Source organism: Zalophus californianus, chromosome 2 (assembly GCF_009762305.2).
Source record: "Zalophus californianus isolate mZalCal1 chromosome 2, mZalCal1.pri.v2, whole genome shotgun sequence".
Classification (NCBI taxonomy): Eukaryota; Metazoa; Chordata; class Mammalia; order Carnivora; family Otariidae; genus Zalophus; species Zalophus californianus.
This window is the reverse complement of record NC_045596.1, coordinates 10,792,607-10,813,614: the sequence shown is the minus strand read 5'-3', so window position 1 is coordinate 10,813,614 and position 21,008 is coordinate 10,792,607. Positions and strand designations below refer to the sequence as shown.

At 36.2% G+C, this 21,008-nt stretch overlaps 1 non-coding gene across 1 annotated transcript; it reads left to right on the top strand.

The window, feature by feature from the left end:
* Positions 1–17,382: 17,382 nt before the first annotated feature.
* LOC113926099 lies at positions 17,383–17,489 on the top strand. The gene has a single exon (XR_003521178.1). It is a non-coding gene; the product is annotated as a U6 spliceosomal RNA (small nuclear RNA).
* Positions 17,490–21,008: the final 3,519 nt, after the last annotated feature.

The window sequence follows — 21,008 nt, the reverse complement described above, 5'->3', positions numbered from 1 at the left end:
TTTTCCTTGAGAATAATATTCCATAGGGTAATTCTGTTAATGAAATATTATCACTACACTTATTAGAAGGAGAGAGAGAGGGGCCCCTGGCTGTCAGTTGTTAAGCATCTGCCTTCGGCTCAGGTCATGATCCCAGGGTCCTGGGATCGAGTCTCACTTTGGGCTCCCTGCTCAGTGGGAGGCCTGCTTCTCCCTCTCCCACTCCCCCTGCTTGTGTTCCCTCTCTCGCTGTCTCTGTCTCTGTCAAATGAATAAATAAAATCTTTAAAAAAAATAGAAGGAGAGAGAGAGATCTGATCAGATTTAAAGGCAGAAGAATCCAAGCCGGTGTAGAAGGCACTGCAAAGAATGCAGAAGGACTTATTGATGTGGTCAGAAGCAGATGATTCTAAACCTACTGAGCTAGCTCTTGTAACCAGGGCATTTTGCTCCTGAGGATGGGTCACTGATACAAACACATACAGACCCGCAAAGTAAAGGGTGCCCTTTTTGATGAACAAGTGTTACTATTAGCTAGTGATAAACCAATTTCAATTGGACCTAAGATCTTCAGTATTCCCATATGAACAACTGTGACAGACTTTTATATACATGTATAAAAGCCCTAAAACCAAACGAAACAAAGTAGTAGTATTAATAGTTATGAAAAAAAAAAAAGAAAAAAAAAAAGGAGTGGCATTTCTAGTGACTCATAGGACACTTTAAAGAAGACTAAAGACTGAGTGAAGTTTATGAGGAACTTCCAGCTCTCCAGGGACCACCCATAACCCTGAGTCCATTTCAAGTAATTTCCTGAACTATTACTTCTCTACAGACCATAAAAACCTGTTTTCTCCCTTCTTCTAATACCCTTATTGGGATGGATTTATATCTCAGCAGATTAGATGGGGTTGACATCTGGCTCATGTGGCTTCACTCTATTTGTATGAAATCCAGAGTCATGGGAAACATCTGGCAGATGTGTTTCAGAGTATTTTAGACGGGTGGCTATGGAGACCATTAAGAGTTCTCTAAGGGAGGTTATAAAATTTCTTCTCTCGTGGGGCGCCTGGGTGGCTCAGTTGGTTAAGCGACTGCCTTCGGCTCAGGTCATGATCCTGGAGTCCCGGGATCGAGTCCCGCATCGGGCTCCCCGTTCAGCAGGGAGTCTGCTTCTCCCTCTGACCCTCTTCCCTCTCGTGCTCTCTATCTCTCATTCTCTCTCTCTCTCTCAAATAAATAAATAAAATCTTTAACAAAATAAAAATCTTTAAAAAAAAAAAAAATTTCTTCTCTCGTGATCATCACCCGATAGACTGTAAACATTTTCCCATACTAAGCAAATTTTATTATTATTATTATTATTTCTAACTACTATTACATTACTAATAGTAGTAATAGTAGTATTTAATTTTTTTAAGTGAAAAGAGGCCCATACAACATTGTTCTGTGAAGGGTAGTGTAAAGCTTAGGTTGCGGTTTCCCAAAGAAGAGAGCGCGTTCTTTCAGAGGGAAGCGGATGCTACAGAGACTGGTAAAGCTGAAACGAGCTAAAGAGATCCTTTGATCTAATGGATTTCTTCTGCTAACATGGAAACTGAGGCTTCCAGACACTGTGGTAGGTATACAACGTCCACGCGGAAAAAGTTTGAAAAAGTGATGTTTCAGATGTCGTAATAGACATAACAAAATCATTCTTATTTCGTATTTTTTAGGTTGACCCTCAGAGTGTTTCATACTGCCTTTTTTTTGTCCTCCAGTGTCCTGGCAAAACCTAAGCACGCATATGCACATGCACATTACGTATCAAATAAAAATTTCACTCTTCCTTAGGCCTTTGTTCAAAACAAATCCTGAAGACCAGAATATTTATTTCTGGGGAAGACTTTGTCTTATTTCAACATGTGCTGTAGCATGTTGCTTGCTGGCTTCACTGCCGAACCAAAATGACAGCGTATTTCAGCAAGCCCTCTTTCTGAACCAGACTCTCCCCCACCATTTTGTTCTCTCCGTTGACTATCTTCTGCTGGTGCACTCAGCATTCTCTGCTCACTCCAGCAGAGAGGGGCACTTTAAAATCATTTTGATACAAAGACTCGCTTCTTGCTTGCATTCTGAGCTAAAAGTGGATCGATACTTTTCCTTCCTAAATTACAAACAAACAAAACGAAACCGCACTACAATAACATTTCCAATATTCATTCCATAAACAACCATCTCTCCATCTTTACTGACTCACGACAATTACAATTTCAGATATTTCCTCTTACTGGCATCCTGCCTGCTACCGTGTAAGTTCCAGGGATCAGTAGACCTGACATGGTTATACTAATTGTACATGGCAGGAAAAATGAAGCCAGTATTTCTTGAGGTTTTTTACACGGAGATGGATCACCCTTCCTCACCGTGTGGATATTTAGTTGTTCCAGAACCATGTATTTATGTATTCTTATTGGTGTTTCTATTTGGTATTTTTTTGGTAGAAAATCAACTGACAATATTGATATGAGTTATTTCTGGAATATCTACTTCTCTCCATTTTTTATGTCTTCAGTTTTTCTCAGCATTTTTTAAAACAATCATCAGTACATAGACCTAAACCTATTTTGTTAGTTTCACATTTTGTATGCTTTTTAAAATATACTGTGTTTTTATTTTAAATTATAAATTTTCACTGCCAATTTATAAAAACAAAATTAATCATTATTAATCAAGACATTATCAATTAGATTAAACGACATTGCTAAAATCCCTTGTCACTTCTAGTAGCTCTTGTAGCTCCCTTTAGATTTTCTACATAGATGGTTAAGTCTTCTGTAGACTATTTAGCTTCTTCTTTTCTGATTGTTGTGCCTTTTATTTTCCCCCAATACATGTTGAAGAAAGATGATGAGAATAAACATACTGCCTTGTTATTGATTTTAAAGGGAAAGCATTTAGTCTTTCAACATTACGCATAATGTTAGCTAGAGGTTCTCTGGTAGATGCCATTTATTGGAATGAGGAAGTTCCTTTTTATTCCTAACGCACTGAGTGTTTTTTGTATTTTTGGTTTTCTTGTTTGTTTCTTTTTTTTTAATTAACATATAAGGTATTATTTGTTTCAGGGATACAGGTCTGTGATTCATCAGTCTTACACAATTCACAGCGCTCACCGTAGCACACAGCCTCCCCAATGTCCATCACCCAGCCACCCCATCCCTCCCACCCACCCACCCCCTCTCCAGCAGCCCTCAGTTTGTTTCCTGAGATTGAGTCTTTTATGGTTTGTTTCTTTCATTTTAGTCTTGTAAGGTGTGGAATTTCATCCATCTTTTTTTTTCTGCGAAGGTTTAGATGATCGTATTATTTTCTCCTTCATTCTGTTAATGTTGTGAATTAAGTTAATTTTTTGAAATGTGACATTAACCTTGTATTCACAGAATAAACCAAACTTGATAATGCTTTATTATGCTTTTATTTATTGCCAGATTTATATCCTAATACTTTTGTTAAAAATATTTTTGTAATAGCTTTATTGAGGTATAATTAAGAAATAAAAATTGTGTATATTTAAGCTATAAAATTTGATATTTGATATACACATTTGTGTTGTGAAATGATTACCACAATCAAGCTAATTAATACGATCATCAGCTCCCATAATTACCTTTATCTTTTCTTTTCTTTTTTTCTTTGCTTTTCTTTTTGTGATGAGAACAGTGAAGATCTTTAAGATCAGCAAATTTCAAGTATACAGTACAGGATTGTTCACTACAGTAACCATGCTATACATTAGATCTCCAGAGTTTATTGATCTTTTATAACTGAAACTCTGTTCCCTTTGGCCAACATAACCTCATTTCCCCCTCCCTACAGCCCCTGGCAATCACCATCCCACCCTCTGCGTCTATGACTTTGACCCTTTTAGATTCTACATTTAATTGAGATCATGCCGTGATTGTCTTTGTCTGGCTTATTTCACTTAATATATATAATTTCTTCCAAGTCATCCATGTTGTCACAAATGGCAGAATTTCCTTCTTTTTAAGGCTAAGTAATATTTCATTATCTATCATCTATCATCTCTATCATCTATCTAAAATGTGTGTATATATATATATATATATATACATATATATATTATACACATTACACGCACACACTTGCACACACCACCTCTCCTTTATTCAATTGTCAACAGACACTTAGTTTCAACTGTCAACAGACTGTTTCCTCATTTTGGCTGTTGTGAATAATACTGCTGTGGATGTGGGAGCACAGGTATCTCTTTGAAATCCCGATTCCTTTGGAATACATATCCAGAAGTTTGAGTCTATGTTGAGGGATGCAGATCTGCAGTTTTTCTTCTTACAATGATTTTGGCAGGTATTGGTATCTTGGCATTAAGTTAATGATGGTGTCACAAACTAAGTTGGAAAGATTCTTTTGTCCTCTATTTTCTGAGAGGTTTGTATAGAATTTACCTATGAAGCTATCTGGGACTGAGGTTTCCTTTGTGTAGGAATTTTTAATATTACGAATTCAATGCTGTTAATAGTAATAGGGATATTCAGATTTTCTATTTTTTTCTTGGATCAGTTAGGGGAATTTGTGTCTTTCAAAGAATGTTTTGTTTGTTAATACTAAATAACTGATATCACTTTCTTCTTTTTATTCCTTTATGATCACTTTGATTTTGAAAGAACTATAGTGATTTCCTTTTCATTTCTGATATTGGCAATTGGTTTCTTCTTCCTTTATTTTTCCTTCATTAGCCAGAGAGTCTAGCCAGAATTTAATCATGTATTGGTCTTTCCAATAGATCAAATTTTGGTTTCATTGATTTTCTCCATTATTTGTTAGCTTACTGTTTCATTGACTTTTGTACTTATTTTTATTATTTCCTTCCTGCTACCTACTTTTTATCCCCTTCCCTCTACATTTCTAGTTCCCTATCATAGTACTTTGGTAGCTGATTTTACACCTTTATTATTATCTTGTATGTGCATTTCAAGCTGTGACTTTCATTTTTAACACTGCTTTCATGCATATAATATAGGTTTTTAAAATTTTTTTACAGTTTCCAAGCCTTATTTGAATTCTCTTTGATTTCTCCTTTGATTCAAGAGCTATTTAGAAGTGTGTTGTTTAATTTCCCAATATTAGCTATTTCCTAGATTTTTTAAAAAATTATTTATTTTTTAATTTAATTTAATTTTATTATGTTATGTTAGTCACCATACAGTACATCATTAATTTTTGATGTAGTGATCCATAATTCATTGTTTTCGTGTAACACCCAGTGCTCCATGCAATACATGCCCTCCTTAATACCCATCACCAGGCTAACCCATCCCCACCCCCCTCCCCTCTGAAACCCTGAGTTTGTTTCCTGGAGTCCATAGTCTCTTATGGTTCGTCTCCACTCCAACGTCCCCCCTTTATGTTTACCTTCTCCTAATGTCCTCCCTGCTATTCCTTATGTTCCACAAATAAGTGAAACCATATGATAACGCAATTCAATTGTGGTCAGAAAATTGACTCACTCTATTGAAAACTTACAAAATCTTTTGAAATGTATTACTACTAGTTTCATAGTCAGGTATATGGTCTCTTAAGGAATGTTCATTTTGTGCTTGCAACAAATATTTATTTTTCTGTAGTCAGGTTAACTTCCTGCAAAAGACAATTAGTTCAAGCTGGTTGATAGTCTTGTTCAAAACTGCTGTGTCTCTGCAAGTTTCTTCCTACTTGATTTATTGATTACTGAGAGAAATTTCCAATCATAATTGTGATTTGATCTATTTCTACTTTTGCTTCCATCAGTTTTTGCTTCATATAACTTGAAGCATTTTATCAAGTGCATACACATTTATGAATATTAGTTATACTTTATAAATTCACCTTTTTATCATTTTGAAATACACCTTTTTGACTCTGGGAACATTTTTTATTCTGAAATCTCTTTTATCTGGTATTAATATAGCTAGTGAGACTTTCTGAAGATTAATGTTTGATGGTTTGTATTTTTTCCAATTTTTTTTACCTTTAAAAATTATTTATGACATTATAGTTAAAAAGGATTCTTAAAGACAAATATATTTTGGCATTGCTCTTTTATCCAGTCAGGCAATCTCTGTCTTTTAATTGAAATGTATAGATCATTTACTTTTTATTTTAATTTAATTTTATTTTCTTAAAGGTTTTATATATTTATTTATTTTAGAAAGAGAGTGTGTGCATGCATGCACGTGTGCAAATGGGGGCAGAGAGAGGGGAGAGAGAATCTGAAGCGGACTTGGTGGCTAAGTGTAGAGCCCCATGTGGGGCTTGATCTCACCACCCCCCGAGATCATGACCTAAGCTGAAATCAAGAGTCAGACAATTAGCTGTCTGATCCACCCAGGCGCCCTGATAATCTACTTAGAAGAAAAAAAAAAAAAAAAAAAAACTTTTCGTGACAGACTCTGGACTCTGGGAAACAAACTGAGAGTTTCAAAAGGGAAGGGGATAGGGGGATGGGGTAACTGGGTGATGGGTATTAAGGAGGGTACGTGTTGTGATGAGCACCGGGTGCTACACGCAACTCATGAATCATTGAACCCTGCATCAAAAACTAATGATGTACTATATGTTGGCTAATTGAACATAATAATAAATTTTTTCAATATTTTTTCTTTTTTAATAATTGAAGTATAATTAATATAGAGTTGTATTAGTTTCAGGTGTACAATATTGTGGTTCAACAATTCTGTACATTACTCAGTGCTCATCTTGATAACTGTACTCTTAACCCCCATCACCTATTTCACTTATCCCCCACCTGCCTCCCTCTGACAACCACCAGTTTGTTTTCTATAGTTAAAAGTCTGTTTCGGGAGGTTTTTTTTTGTTGTTGTTAGATAATTTAAATTTGATATAATTGTGATATTGTTTAGATCTACTATCTCATTTTTTTTTACTTTGATTCATCTACTCTGTTTTCCTTGTTTTCTCTTTCTTAGGTTTTTCTTGAATGAGTTGATTATTTCTTTAGTGTTTAATTTTATCTCCATTACTAACCTTATTGGCTATATTTATTTGTGTTATTTAGTGATTTTTCTAGCATTTAACCTGCCAAAGTTTAACTGCAAATACAGTAAAAGTTTTATTAAGATATACTTCTTTTTCCTCCTCCTGTCATTCAGAAAATTGTTTCATGTATTTTACTTCATATATTCTGTAAACCCCATACTACCTTGCTATTATTCTTACACCAGTTAATTACCTTTCAAAGGAATTAAAAAATGAGAATGAAAAGTTTTTTTGTATTGAACCAAATATTCCAGTGTTCTTCATTCCTTTGTGTTCATCCAAAATTTCATTTGGTATTATTTTCTTACACCCTGAAAAAAATCCTGTTAACACCTCTTATAGTGTAGGTCTCCTAGGAATGAATTATCTCAGCTTTTGTTTCTCTGACAAATTCTTTATTTCATCTTTATTACTGAAGAATATTACCACTGGATGAAGAATTCTGAGAGTTTTTTGCAGTACTTAAAAAATATCTTTGCATTAGTTCTGGCTTGCAGTTTCTGATGACTGCTCATTTGTATCTTTATTTAAATATAGCTTATGTGTTTGGCTTGATATGAGATTTTTTTCCTATGAATCATATTCTGCAATTTGATTATGGCACATTTTGGTATTATTTTCTTTGTATTTATCTCACTTGATATTCACTGAGTTTCTTGGATAATAAATGTTATCAAATTAGGAAAATCTTTGGCTATTTCTTCAAAAAAAATTTTTTTCCATCAATTTCTCCTTTTGGTATTGTGGTTACATTGTATGTTAGGATGTGGGATATTGTTCTGTAATTTACTGATGCCCAGCTGATTTTTTTCTTTAGTCTTTTATTTGCTCTTCCTTCCTTTTTAGCATAATTTATATTGCTATTTTCCAAGTTCACTAATATTTTCTTCTGCCATGCCTGATCCCACATTAATCCCATCCCATTTTTTCATCCTACTATTAATTTCACATTTCATATATTTTCATTTCTGACAGTTCTATCTGTTTATTTTTATCTTCTATATCTTCCCTTGTCTGCATTTAAATAATCTTATATAGTTATATACTGGTCCCTTTAACCTGTTTCTCTGCTAATTCCATTGTCTCTTTCATTTGTCTGCTTCCATTGACTGCTTTTTCTCCTGGTTGTGGTTTATTTATTCTTGCTCTTTTGCATGTCTGGTAATTTTGACCAGATTCTGAATACTGTGATGTTTCATTGTAAATTGTCTGGGATTTATTATTTTTATTTACTGAATGTTGGGTTTTGTCCTTGAAAACTGTTAATTATTTCCAGTTCAGTGTGAGTTCCTAGGCTTGCCTTTAACCATAGTTAGGACAGATCTGAATTAGTCTTTATTTTAGGGACTGTTTACTCACACTAATAAGATGTGTAGCCCTTCTGGGTTTTCTCTTGAATGCCCTGAGCGAGCAGTACTTAGTACCGATCAGTACTTAGTACTATGGAACCATTTGATACCTGTATTCCTTGCCCTTCTTCATGGAGTCTCACCCTATGCTTGTGTGTCTTGGTGTTTAGCAAGTGAGCATCCCTATACAGATTTCTGGAGTCCTTTCCTTTCCTTTCCTTTCCTTTCCTTTCCTTTCCTTTCCTTTCCTTTCCTTTCCTTTCCTTTTTCCTTTCCCCTTCCTTCCTTCCTTCTTTCCTTCCTTCCTTCCTTCCTTCCTTCCTTTCCTCTCTCCCTCACCCCTTCCTTTCTCTCTCTCTCTTTCTCCCTTTCTATCTCTTTCTTTCTTTCTCCCTTTCTCTCTCTCTCTTTCTCTCTCTCTATCTTCTTTCTTTCTCTTTCTTTCTTTCTTTCTTTCTTTCTTTCTTTCTTTCTTTCTTTCTTTCTTTCTTTCTTTCTTTCTTTCTTTCTTTCTTTCTTTCTTTCTTTCTTTCTTTCTTTCTTTCTTTCTTTCTTTCTTTCTTTCTTTCTTTCTTTCTTTCTTTCTTTTCTTTCTTTCTTTCTCTTTCTTCTTTCCTGTTTAGCTCCCCCCTTCATGAAACTCTGCAGAATTCATTTACTTCAGCCTCCTTGAACTACAATTTTTGTCACCTAAATTCAATGAGACCAATATTTTATGCTTGCACTATTCCTCCCAGCTTCATGGTCTGACATATGCCTCCAGATGAAATGCCAGGATGGTTACATCTGACTGTTCTTCTCTTAAGAACCCCAGACACTTGCTGCCTTGTTTCCAATGTCTGAAAATAATTGTTTCATGTATTTTATCTAGTTTTCTAGCACTAAGTGTCAAAAGAATAATTTGGACTCTGTTATTCCATTATGGCCAGGAAAGAAAATAGCTCCTATATTTTTCAATTTACCCCACTTGTGCAAAACAGTTTGATGATGATATTATTGGTGGTAAATGAATGACTGAAAGCCACCAATAAAATGGCAAGTATTGGGTGAATACTATAATGGGATAGTTAGTTAATACCACAATACCAGATTTACTAAATAATTCAATTCAACATTCTCCTGAAACTAATTCAGTACATTAATAGAGAACTTCAGTCTCAAAATATTCTGATGGACTCAAATTAGCAAGAGTCATCATTGTGAGATGAGAGCACAAGAACATTATAATACAGTTCTTGAGTCTAAAGAAACCAACCATTTTATTCATATAAAAAGCCGATTTTCAGTAAAAGCAGCATCAGAAACAATCACGAAGAAATTTTTTTTTCAAAAGACACATGCTCCTAGAAAATAGAATATAACTTCTTGGGTTTCCTGAGTGGCTCAGTTGGTTAAGCATCTGCCTCTTGGTTTCGGCTCAGGTCATGTTCTCAGGGTCATGAGATGGAGCCCCCCTTGGCCCCTGCATTCAGCAGGGAGTCTGCGTTAAGACTCTCTCTCCCTCTCCCTCTGCTCCTTCCCTCACTCTTGTGCTCTCTCACTTTCTCTCTCTAAAAAAAAAAAATAATCTTAAAAAAAAGAAAAGAAAATACAACCTCTTGTTGAATTTGTGTCCTGAAATTTGAAAATATTTTTCAACTTTTTCATAGGACCTGTGGAGCTATGTTATATATAATATATAAGGAATATGTCATATGTTATCTAGGAAAAAAATTAAGTGCTTTTAAAAGTCACCTGAGCTAATCTTGTGTTTCATTTTACTAGGAAAAAAATAGCAGTTGTACTTCAGGGATTGAAATTTTGCTTTCAATACACCTTTGTTAATTAGATCTAAACTATGTCACATGGACATCTAGAACTCATGAAGAAACATAACTTATCAGGTGGTATCATAAGAATGTCACAAACCACCAGCTGAGGAATATTTTACCTGTTTGTACTTTTACAAAGCTTAGTGGTGGGTATACGTCCCATTTATTGCACTTACCAGCTCAGTAATCTTAGGCAAATTAATTTTCAGTATCTCTGTATGCTTTTCTATAAAATGGTGGTGCTGATGATACCCGATAGACATACTGGGAAGGTTAACTGTACAATAAGTCTAATGTACTTACAACAGGCTCCCATAATAAGTAGTAAACCCATGTTAGCTTTATTGTTATTGTTATTAAGACTAATCCTTCATCTGTTTCCTGATATTTTTATTTTCTGGGTTCTTTTCTCCTAAATCATCATTTGCCTTGATGAAATAGAGCTTCCCTATGACTCAGCAATTGCACTACTAGGTATTTACCCCAAAGATATAGACATAGTGAAAAGAAGGGGCACATGAACCTAATGTTCACAGCAGCACTGTCCACAATAGCCAAACTGTGGAAGGAACTGAGATGCCCTTCAACAGACAAATGAGTAAAGAAGATGTGGTCCATATATACAATGGAATATTACTCAGTCATCAGAAAGGATGAATACCCACCATTTTGCATCGACATGGATGGAACTGGAGGGGATTATGCTAAATGAAATAAGTCAGGCAGAGAAAGACAATTATCATATGGTTTCACTTATTTGTGGAACATAAGCAATAGCACGGAGGACCATAGGAGAAGGGAGGGAAATCTGAAAGGGGAGAAATCAGAGGGGAAGATGAACCATGAGAGACCATGGACCCTGGGAAACAAACTGAGGGTTTCAGAAGGGAGGGGCTGGGGGGAGGGGGTAACCAGGTGATGTGCATTAAGGAGGGCACTTGTTGTGATGAGCACAGGGTGTTATTAGCAACTAATGAATCATTGAACACTACATCAAAAATTAATGATGTACTACATGCAGGCTAACTGAACATTAAAAAAAAGAAAGAAAAAAGAAAGAAAGAAAAGAAAGAAAGAAAGAAAAAGAAAGAAAGAGAGAAAGAGAGAAAGAAAGAAAGAAAGAAAGAAAGAAAGAAAGAAAGAAAGAAAGAAAGAAAGAAAGAAAGAAAGAAAGAAAGAAAGAAAAAGAAAGAAAGAAAGAAAGAAAGAAAGAAAAAAAAGAAAGAAAGAAAGAAAAGCCTCTCCCTTGATCGTGCATCTGTCAGTTGCCCCAGTCTCTCTCCTTTCTGCACTGTGATCACCATTCTGGGATTCTTCTGCTTGTTTCCTCTGCAACACTCACCTCACTCACAGGTGTCTATCCTCTAATCCAAAATGTTCAGTCCTATCTTCTTTGAATCCAGGGGTTTTTTCATTGTTAAATAGTTTTCTAATTTGTAAAAGAGCCATGATAATATGTCAAACTTGTCTCAGTCTCCTTGATGGAGGAGATGAAAGTGACAATAGTGAGCACACAGAGCCATCCTTTATCCATCCCTTTTCAGTTCATCCAGGCTCCAGCTCAGGGCCACCCTTCACCTTCCAGAAACACATCATGCATCCCATTGCCATCTTCTCTTCTGCATCGTTTCCTCTACCAGGAAGGTTTTGACACCTTGGAAAAATGTCCTATCATTCAGGAAGACTTGCTGAGTTAGATGTTCCTCTTCTGTGTCTATTTCATTTATCACAGCGTAATATAATCTTCCAATTATGGCTTTTTTTAATCCTCTAGTGAATGAATTTCAAGCTCAGGGATTGTGACATTCATCTTTGTATTTTGAGCACTTTGCCTCAGTTTCTGGATCTAGTAAGTGTTCAATAAACGCTCATTGAATGTATACATGTGTAAACACTTTACTAAGTGAAGTTAAAAGCTTAATATGTGTCTAGAATGTGCTGCATTTTTACTACCAAAATTATCTAACTCTTAAAATATTTATGAAAGTGAAGAAAGTGTGATGAGGAAAATGAATCTGAAAAATTTTAGATAATTTTCTCAAAGTCTGACTAGTGACCAGAGAGTGAATACAATGGGGAAAGTTAACATTTTGTTTGTTCAAATTATGCACAGGTTTATGTCAATGGCTTCTCTGTCTGAGCAATCCCACTGTTGTTTTCTGTCCTTGCATTCCAGTCATGTCCTTCAGAGTGATTGGCCCAAGGTTAATGGTGTGTTCATTTATGCATTTACTTATGTATCTTCTCTTTTTTAATTATTTTATTTAAATTCAATTAGTTAACATATAGTGTATCACTAGTTTCAGATGTGGAGTTCAGTAATTCATCAGCTGCCTATCACACCAGTGCTCATTACATCAAGTGCCCTCCTTAATCCTCATCACCCAGTTAGCCCCACCTCCCCTTCAGCAACCCTGTTTGTTTCCTAGAGTTAAGAGTCTCTTAGGGTTTGTCTCCCTCTCTACTTAATGCATCTTCTATCTCCAGCACTAGATTTTAAACTTGTCTCCCCCATGACTTGATTTAAAGAGCACAGATTTTGTCTGTTCTCTTCATTGATGTACCACCAGCACTTAGCTGAGCTCCCAGCACACAGTAAATACTCAAGATCAAGGCAAATCCTATTTATACCTACTTTCTTTTTCATTGCTTTTTTTTTTTTAACACAATGCCATTTCTAGGATGAGTGGAAACACAATGCAAAGGACATTTAAGCCAAATTGAGCCCAAATAGCTTTTCCACCAATTTCACCAACTACTTGGAGCAAGACATTTAATCTCACATTTTTCTTCTGTAAAATGGCGCTAACAAAGCCTAAATGTCCTGGCTAGTATGAGAAACCATTAAAATAATAAATGTAAAGTAATCAACCTCAGTTCCAGAAAATGCTTTATTCCCATCCCTTCAAGAATGTTTCATCCATATATTACACTCAATGTGGAAAGAAATTTCACTTAAATTGTGAAAACAAAATTGTCATTTTAAAGAACAAACATAGTGCTGATTAAAATCATCTGAAAGAAGTTCTAGCCTTTATGCTGAATGAATTCATGAAATGAACATTAACACAGTTTTCTGCCTGTGCCTTGGATAGAATTAGTAAGAAGGGGAAATTTTTTAAAAAGAAAGAAAAAATTCCAGCTGGCCCAGATTTATAAGTTGATGAGAATGCATGCCAAGAACACACAGAGATGCATTTAGCAAACATTGATGGGACATCTATTATATGCATGGTGCAAGTTGCCCCTCATCTGAGGGTGATTGTCATGCCTGGGAAAAGTCTGGATTTTACATTCACTTTCTGCATGCTTTGGGACGAATGTGTATACTTTCTTGACTTAAGCTTTTGCATTTGTAAGAGAAAAAATATCATTTCCAATCCATCTTCACAAAATTATGGACAATTCCAAGAAAGACGTGTGTGAAAGAATCATTCATTCATAACACAAATATTAACTGAGTGACTTCCTCATTCTAAGTATTAGCAATACAGGTGTTGACCATGCATACAAGTTCCTATCCTTCTCGAATTTACATATTTTATACGATGGAAAGTAGTTGACAAATCATGAGTATTTCACAAAGAAAGGCTCAAGGTGCTAGAAGAATTTATCCTGGTTTCAATACTGTGGTAGCAGGAGCGGTGGCAGCTTGTATTCATTTGCCTGATGTTATCAAGCATCCACTATGCAGCTGCACTTTATTAGCAAAACACAGTTCTCCTAGTAAAGGACATCAATTTATCAACTTGAGCATTAATTTATATGGTCCAGGTTCCAATGAGCTTGTATAATTTCTGGGATGGTTAGAATGAGCTTTCCTATACTCAAAATATCCTTCAGAACTATTTAAAACTGGTTATACTATTAGCACTGACTTGATTGCAACAGGAATAAAATCAATCTTTGATATTAGCCAGGGTCATCAAAACATAGTTCTCTAGGCCTGAGGACTGTGCATAATTATTGTTTAATGTACTCCTGGTTTGCCTCTTGGGATCAAATCCAGATCGAAAATATTAATCAGTTACACTGCAGATAGATCTCCTCAAACTTTAAAGTTTGCATTACAACAGATAACTTTATGAATCAGCCATCTATTCATTTAACAATGGTTATGCTCATTTACACACTGACATGTTTCCACATTTGTCCTTCTACCTGAGTAAGACCTAGTCTCTACTGTAGGCAGTATAAGGCTCCTGGAAATCAGCTTTTGTCGAATTAATCATATTTTCCAAATTCTAAGCTCCCATAACAATCTCTGTGTAGCTCTATTGCAAAACTTCTCCCCATGTACTATAATAATCCATTGTTAATGTCTGTCCCTCGAATCTTATTTCCACTACTTACCATCTATACCATCTCCCTATCTTGTAACATGGTGGTAATAATATGTCTCTCACAGGTGTGTGACCATGAAATGATAAATACAGTGCCCAACAGAATTATCACCCCAGCCATCTTTCTCTTTTATTTTTGTTTTTTCACATAAAAATGGCTCTAGTTGGGGAGGGAAGGTAAGCATGGCAAGGATTTGAAACAAAACAAAACAAAACAAAACAATGGCTCTAGCTAAAACTCTTGGCAGTGAGTGTCTCCAGATGGTAGACCTGATTCCCTCCATTGCCTTGTCATCCCCAGGTAACCCTGGCTGGCTGCTTATACTGTCAGATTTTAAACTCAGGGATTCTCAACATAAACACAAGGAGGAGCCAACAATTTGGAACCACACCCACCTAGACTGTGAGAGCCCTGGGTCTGGGACTCAGGGTTTCCCTCACCTTTGAAGCTGAATTCTAGGGTAAACCCAACACATAGTTGGTACTCAATAAATATTTGTTAAGGGGATAAAATGCATAATTACATATTATTATAAGACAAAACAGATCAAGTGTAATTCTAATGACCATGATGACAGATTTAAGGGTGATGTATCTGAGAAACCAGGCTATTCTGCTAAACTGTGCTTGTTATGTAATAATTGACAGTTTGCCAAACCAGTTCATTTTTTATGTATGTTTCACTGCGGAAAACCAAATTTGTGTTTTTTTTAAACAAAATTTTTGTAATTGCAAGTCAAGCATGCTCATTATCATTAGAAAATTAATAGTTTAACAGCTAAATTAATCCGTGGGCTTAGTAATGTATCTGTTTGAAATTCACTGACCTGTCAAGTCCTCCCTGACAAGTTATTCAGAAGGAGAGGAAAGTACAGGGGAAATATGGATTTTGAATTTTGAAAGGTCAGGAATGGAATTTCCTATATCTCAGTTTTCTCATTTATAAATAGCATTAGTGATTTCTGCCTCCTCAGGTTATTAGAAGGATTAAATAAAATAGTAGCTTGTTAAATGCACTAGGAACTAAATAATTTATCTCTCTTTCAAGAATGATTGCCTGCATTATAAAATAAACATCTATCATAGAATGATGGGGATTGAAGTAAAGTATATGAGGTGTCTTTTAAATAATAAATTGCCATTAAAATATGTCATTACCAAAAATAAAATTATCAACAGAGCTGAAAATATTTTATTCCAAATATTCTAAAGGCTTTATTTGAGCATTTAAAAAAATTTTTGGACATAAATGGGTTTATTTTTAAAATTTAAAAATAGGATAAGTATCAAATTAGACTCCTTGCGCTATTCTTAGAGCCCACACCATGTATGTTCTGACTGACAAGGTGTGTGCCAGTTTTCTACCAGATGGGATTACCATTGCTCGCTTTTAAATCATGTGCAAGAGCAGATTTTACTGCTGAGTAAATGAACCTGATGTGGTCAATAGGGCACTCTTGAAGGAGAAGAAAACTTTTTTTTTTTCTTTTGTCACTACAAAGATATTATTTAATAAGTTATCCCACACGAGTGGAAGCCTGGAAGAATTGCAAGTGTCCCCAAAGCATGGAATAACAGTTTGGTGGCAGGTGACCCCTAGCATATAATGTGACAGTTGCACCTCATTTATCTAACATCCCTGGAAAATGTGCTTTTTGATGTGACAATTTTGCAAACCACTGAAAGCGATCCTTTCAATACAACAACTAAACTTGGTTAATTATTTGAATGGACACTTTATAAATGAATTTAGTATTTCCCTACATTGTTGACTAAAACGCTATCAATATTTGTGCTCTGCTGTAGTTTAGGACATCCTCCAGGATGTAAAGAGGGAAAGCCTATCTTCCCCTGTACCACATGGCCCCCGTTTGCTGTGCTGGCAAGGATCATGTCTAGCCTTTTACCTGTGTTGGCTTCTTTCAGCTCATGCTGATGCTTCCTCGACCTCTACCCACCCTCCATCTCCTGCTGGTACTGAGAATGGCTGAGAACCGAGTGACTGACTTCAGTTTCCCCTGGTTTCCTGGTTTTAGTACTGGATGCCCATATCCTGGGAAACCCTTAGGTCTGGGATATTGGGGCAGTTGGTCACTCCACTTACAACCTACTTCCTGAGATCACAGCATGTTAGATCATGGTAAAAGGATGAGTAAGGAGAACCTAAAGAAGAACCTGGGACTTCCTTCACAAATACAATGAATGAGTTTTGTCACATGGATTGTCACTGTAATTTTAAGGTGAGTTTTTATTTCCATATTCATCATGAGCTTAGTTCTCGATTGCTAATATTATACTACATGACATATCTTTCCCTCCAGACAGGGACCTGTGGCCCATACTGTCTCAACCAACTCCAGTTAGTTAAATTCTGCTAGTTCATAAGCAGGTGTTTAGATGTGCCTAGATGGTGTCTACATAATGACAAACAACTGGTTTTGGGGTTATAAGAATAGCAGTTCTGCCATTTGGAACAACACGAAAGAACCTGGAGAACATTATCCTGAGTGAATTAAATCAGTCACAGAAGGACCATTACTGTGTGATTCCACTTACATGAGTCACCTAAAATAGTCAAACTCATAGAAGCAGAGAGTGGAAGAGTGGAAGGGTGGTTGCCAGGGACGGGGGGTGGGGAGGGGAGAGAAATGGGAATGTGCTCAGTTGGTAGAAAGTTTCAGTTACACAAGATGAACGAGTTCAAGAAATCTGCTGTACAGCACAGTGTCTAGAGTCAACAATTCTGTGTTGTGCACTCAAAAATTTGTTGAGTTTAGATCTCCCTTTAAGTGTTCTTACTACACAAAAACAAACATACAAACAAATAAACAAGAGACAGGAGGAGTACTGGCTTTGGCAGCACATATACTAATATTAGAGCAATACAGAGGAGATTATCTTGGCTGGTTAGCAAGGATGGTGCACAAATTTGTGAAGTGTTCCATATTTTTTGTCTGTGTGATGAGTTTTGATTTCACAACTGGGTTCCCCACTATGAACATATTTAGACAAATACTGCTAGAAATTTAAAACTTGAGTGATTACTGAAATTTATGGAAATTTATGGAAAAACATACGTTTAAAATGGAATTTCTCATAGGCCATGTATTTGTAATGGGGAAGGGGGAGATATTGCCTCCAAAGGGGTAAAAACTGGTTGTTGGGGGAAAAGGTAGAAGGTTTTACTCTTTTCATGTGCAAAGCACAGATACCACAGTATATCTGTGGTATTGAAATTTCATGGGGATCAATTAGGAAAAAAAAATGTCTGAAAAATCTCCTAGGGGATGTTAATAATAATATTTTTTTTTAAGTTGAGAAAAATAGTCCTAGATGCTAAAGTGATATAGTTTGTTTTCACAAAGTAATGTGGCTCCAGAGAGTTAGGTAGAAGCATTTAAAAGGGAACCAAACAATGTGTAAATACTTCAAAATTGCACAGTTTTTACATTAGAGGAATTCTAGTTTGTGCTTTACTTGAAAGGCAAGGACAAAGATAAAATCTGTAAAACTTTTACTTGTGCGTCATCACATAAAACCACTCTGACGTTGCAAAAACCATTGATATGGATAATAAATTTTAGTGATTTTTGAGGCTTTGGAAATGCTTGTAAATACACAATCTCATTGGATTTTTACAATTTTGTGAGGCCGGTATTAACTGGTACCCAAATTCTGCTTTGGGAAGTTAAGTAGGAGAACTCTGACTCCATTCTTTTAACTTCAGAATATTCTCTCCTTCAATAAGTGCAAACATTTAAAATATGTTCTTCTTGAGCATGTATTATAACTGTATAACATCCACATTTGCATCATAGTCACCAAAGCAACATAATTTGTTCATTATAATTTAGAAAACTCACTTCTTTCAGCCATGCATTATATTTCAGCACTATATTTTTATATAGTAACAATAATACCACAACAAATTATTGCTCACTTGAGCACTTTCCCTTGACGTATGTGTTAAAATGACCAATCATTTTCATTAGAAAAAGCCCATGAAAATGTGGACTTTTAAATCGAAAGCTTACCTTTGTTACTACTGCATATCTGCTTCATAAAACCTCTTCCTTTATCACTAAGGCTGTGGCAAGGTGCCTTGTCGGATGACTTCTCTGATCAGGTATTTATATATCTTTTTTTATCATGTGATTTTATTTTTTTTTATTATGTTATGTTAACCACCATACATTATATCATTTGTTTTCGATGTAGTGTTCCATGATTCATTGTTTGTGTATAACACCCAGTGCTCCATGCAGTACGTGCCCTCTTTAATACCCCTCATGAGACTAACCCATCCCCTCACCCCCTCTCTTCTAGAACCCTAAGTTTGTTTCTCAGAGTCCATAGTCTCTCATGGTTCGTCTCCGCCTCCGATTTCCCTCACTTCATTTTTCACTTCCTGCTATCTTTTTTTTTTAACATATAATGTATTATTTGTTTCAGAGGTACAGGTCTGTGGTTCAACAGTCTTACACAATTCACAGTGCTTACCATAGCACATACCCTCCCCAATGTCTATCACCCAACCACCCCATCCCTCCCGCTCCCCACCAATCCAGCAACCCTCAGTTTGTTTCCTGAGATTAAGAATTCCTCATATCAGTGAGGTCATATGATACGTGTCTTTCTCTGATTGACTTACTTCGCTCAGCATAATACACTCCAGTTCTATCCATGTTGTTGCAAATGACAAGATTTCATTCCTTTTGATGGCTGCATAATATTCCATTATATATATATATACAACATCTTCTTTATCCATTCCTCTGTTGATGGACATCTTGGCTCTTTCCATAGTTTGGCTATTATGGACATTGCTGCTATAAATATCGGGGTGCACATACCCCTTTGGATCCCTACATTTGTATCTTTGGGGTAAATACCCAGTAGTGCAATTGCTGGGTCATATGGTAGCTCTATTTTCAGCTTTTTGAGGAACCTCCATACTGTTTTCCAGAGTGGCTACACCGGCTTAAATTCCCAACAACAGTGTAGGAGGGTTCCCCTTTCTCCGCATCCCTGCCAACATCTGTCGTTTCCTGACTTGTTAATTTTAGCCATTCTGAATGGTGTGAGGTGGTATCTCATTGAGGTTTTGATTTAGATTTCCCTGATGCCGAGCGATGTTGAACACTTTTTCATGTGTCTGCTGGCCATTTGGATGTCTTCTTTGGAAAAATGTCTGTTCATGTCTTCTGCTCATTTGTTGATTGGATCATTTGTTCTTTGGGTGTTGAGTTTCATAAGTTCTTTATAGATTTTGGATACTAGCCCTTTATCTGCTATGTCATTTGCAAATATCTTCTCCCATTCTGTCAGTTGTCTTTTGGTTTTGTTGACTGTTTCCTTTGCTGTGCAAAAGCTTTTTATCTTGATGAAGTCCCAAAAGTTCATTTTTGCCCTTGCTTCCCTTGCCCTTGGCGATGTTTCTAGGAAGAAGTTGCTGTGGCTGAGGTTGAAGAGGTTACTGTTGTGTTCTCCTTTAGGATTTTGATGGACTCCTGTCTCACGTTGAGGTCTTTCAACCATTTGGAGTCTATTTTTGTGTGTGGTGTAAGGAAATGGTCCAGTTTCATTCTTCTGCATGTGGTTGTCCAATTTTCCCAACACCATTTGTTGAAGAGACTGTCTTTCCCCGCCCCACCCCCAGCCACTGGACATTCTTTCCTGCTTTGTCAAAGATAAGTTGACCATAGAGTTGAGGGTCCATTTCTGGGCTCTCGATTCTGTTCCATTGATCTATGTGTCTGTTTTTGTGCCAGTACCACACAGTCTTGATGATGACAGCTTTGTAATAGAGCTGGAAGTCCGGAATTGTGATGCCGCCAGCTTGGCTTTTCTTTTTCAACATTCTTCTGTCTATTCAGGGTTCTTTTTGGCTCCATACAAATTTTAGGATTATTTTTTCCATTTCTTTGAAAAAAGTGGATGGTATTTTGATAGGGATTGTATTGAATGTGTAGATTGCTCTAGGTAGCATTGACATCTTCACAATGTTTGTTCTTCCACTCCATGAGCATGGAACATTTTTCCATTTCTTTGTGTCTTCCTCAATATCTTTCATGAGTATTTTATAGTTTTCTGAGTACAGATTCTCTGCCTCTTTTTTTTTTTTTAAAGATTTTATTTATTTATTCATGAGAGACAGAGCGAGAGAGAGAGAGGCAGAGGGAGAAGCAGGCTCCCAAGGAGCAGGGAGCCCGATGCGGGACTCGATCCCAGGATCCTGGGATCATGACCTGAGCTGAAGGCAGACGCTTAACCATCTGAGCCACCCAGGCGCCCTCTCTGCCTCTTTGGTTAGATTTATTCCTAGGTATCTTATAGTTTTGGGTCCAACCGTGAATGGGATCAAATCCTTAATTTCTCCTTCTTCTGTTTTGTTGTTGGTGTATAGGAATGCCACAGATTTCTGTGCATTGATTTTTATATCCTGCCACTTTACTGAATTCCTGTATAAG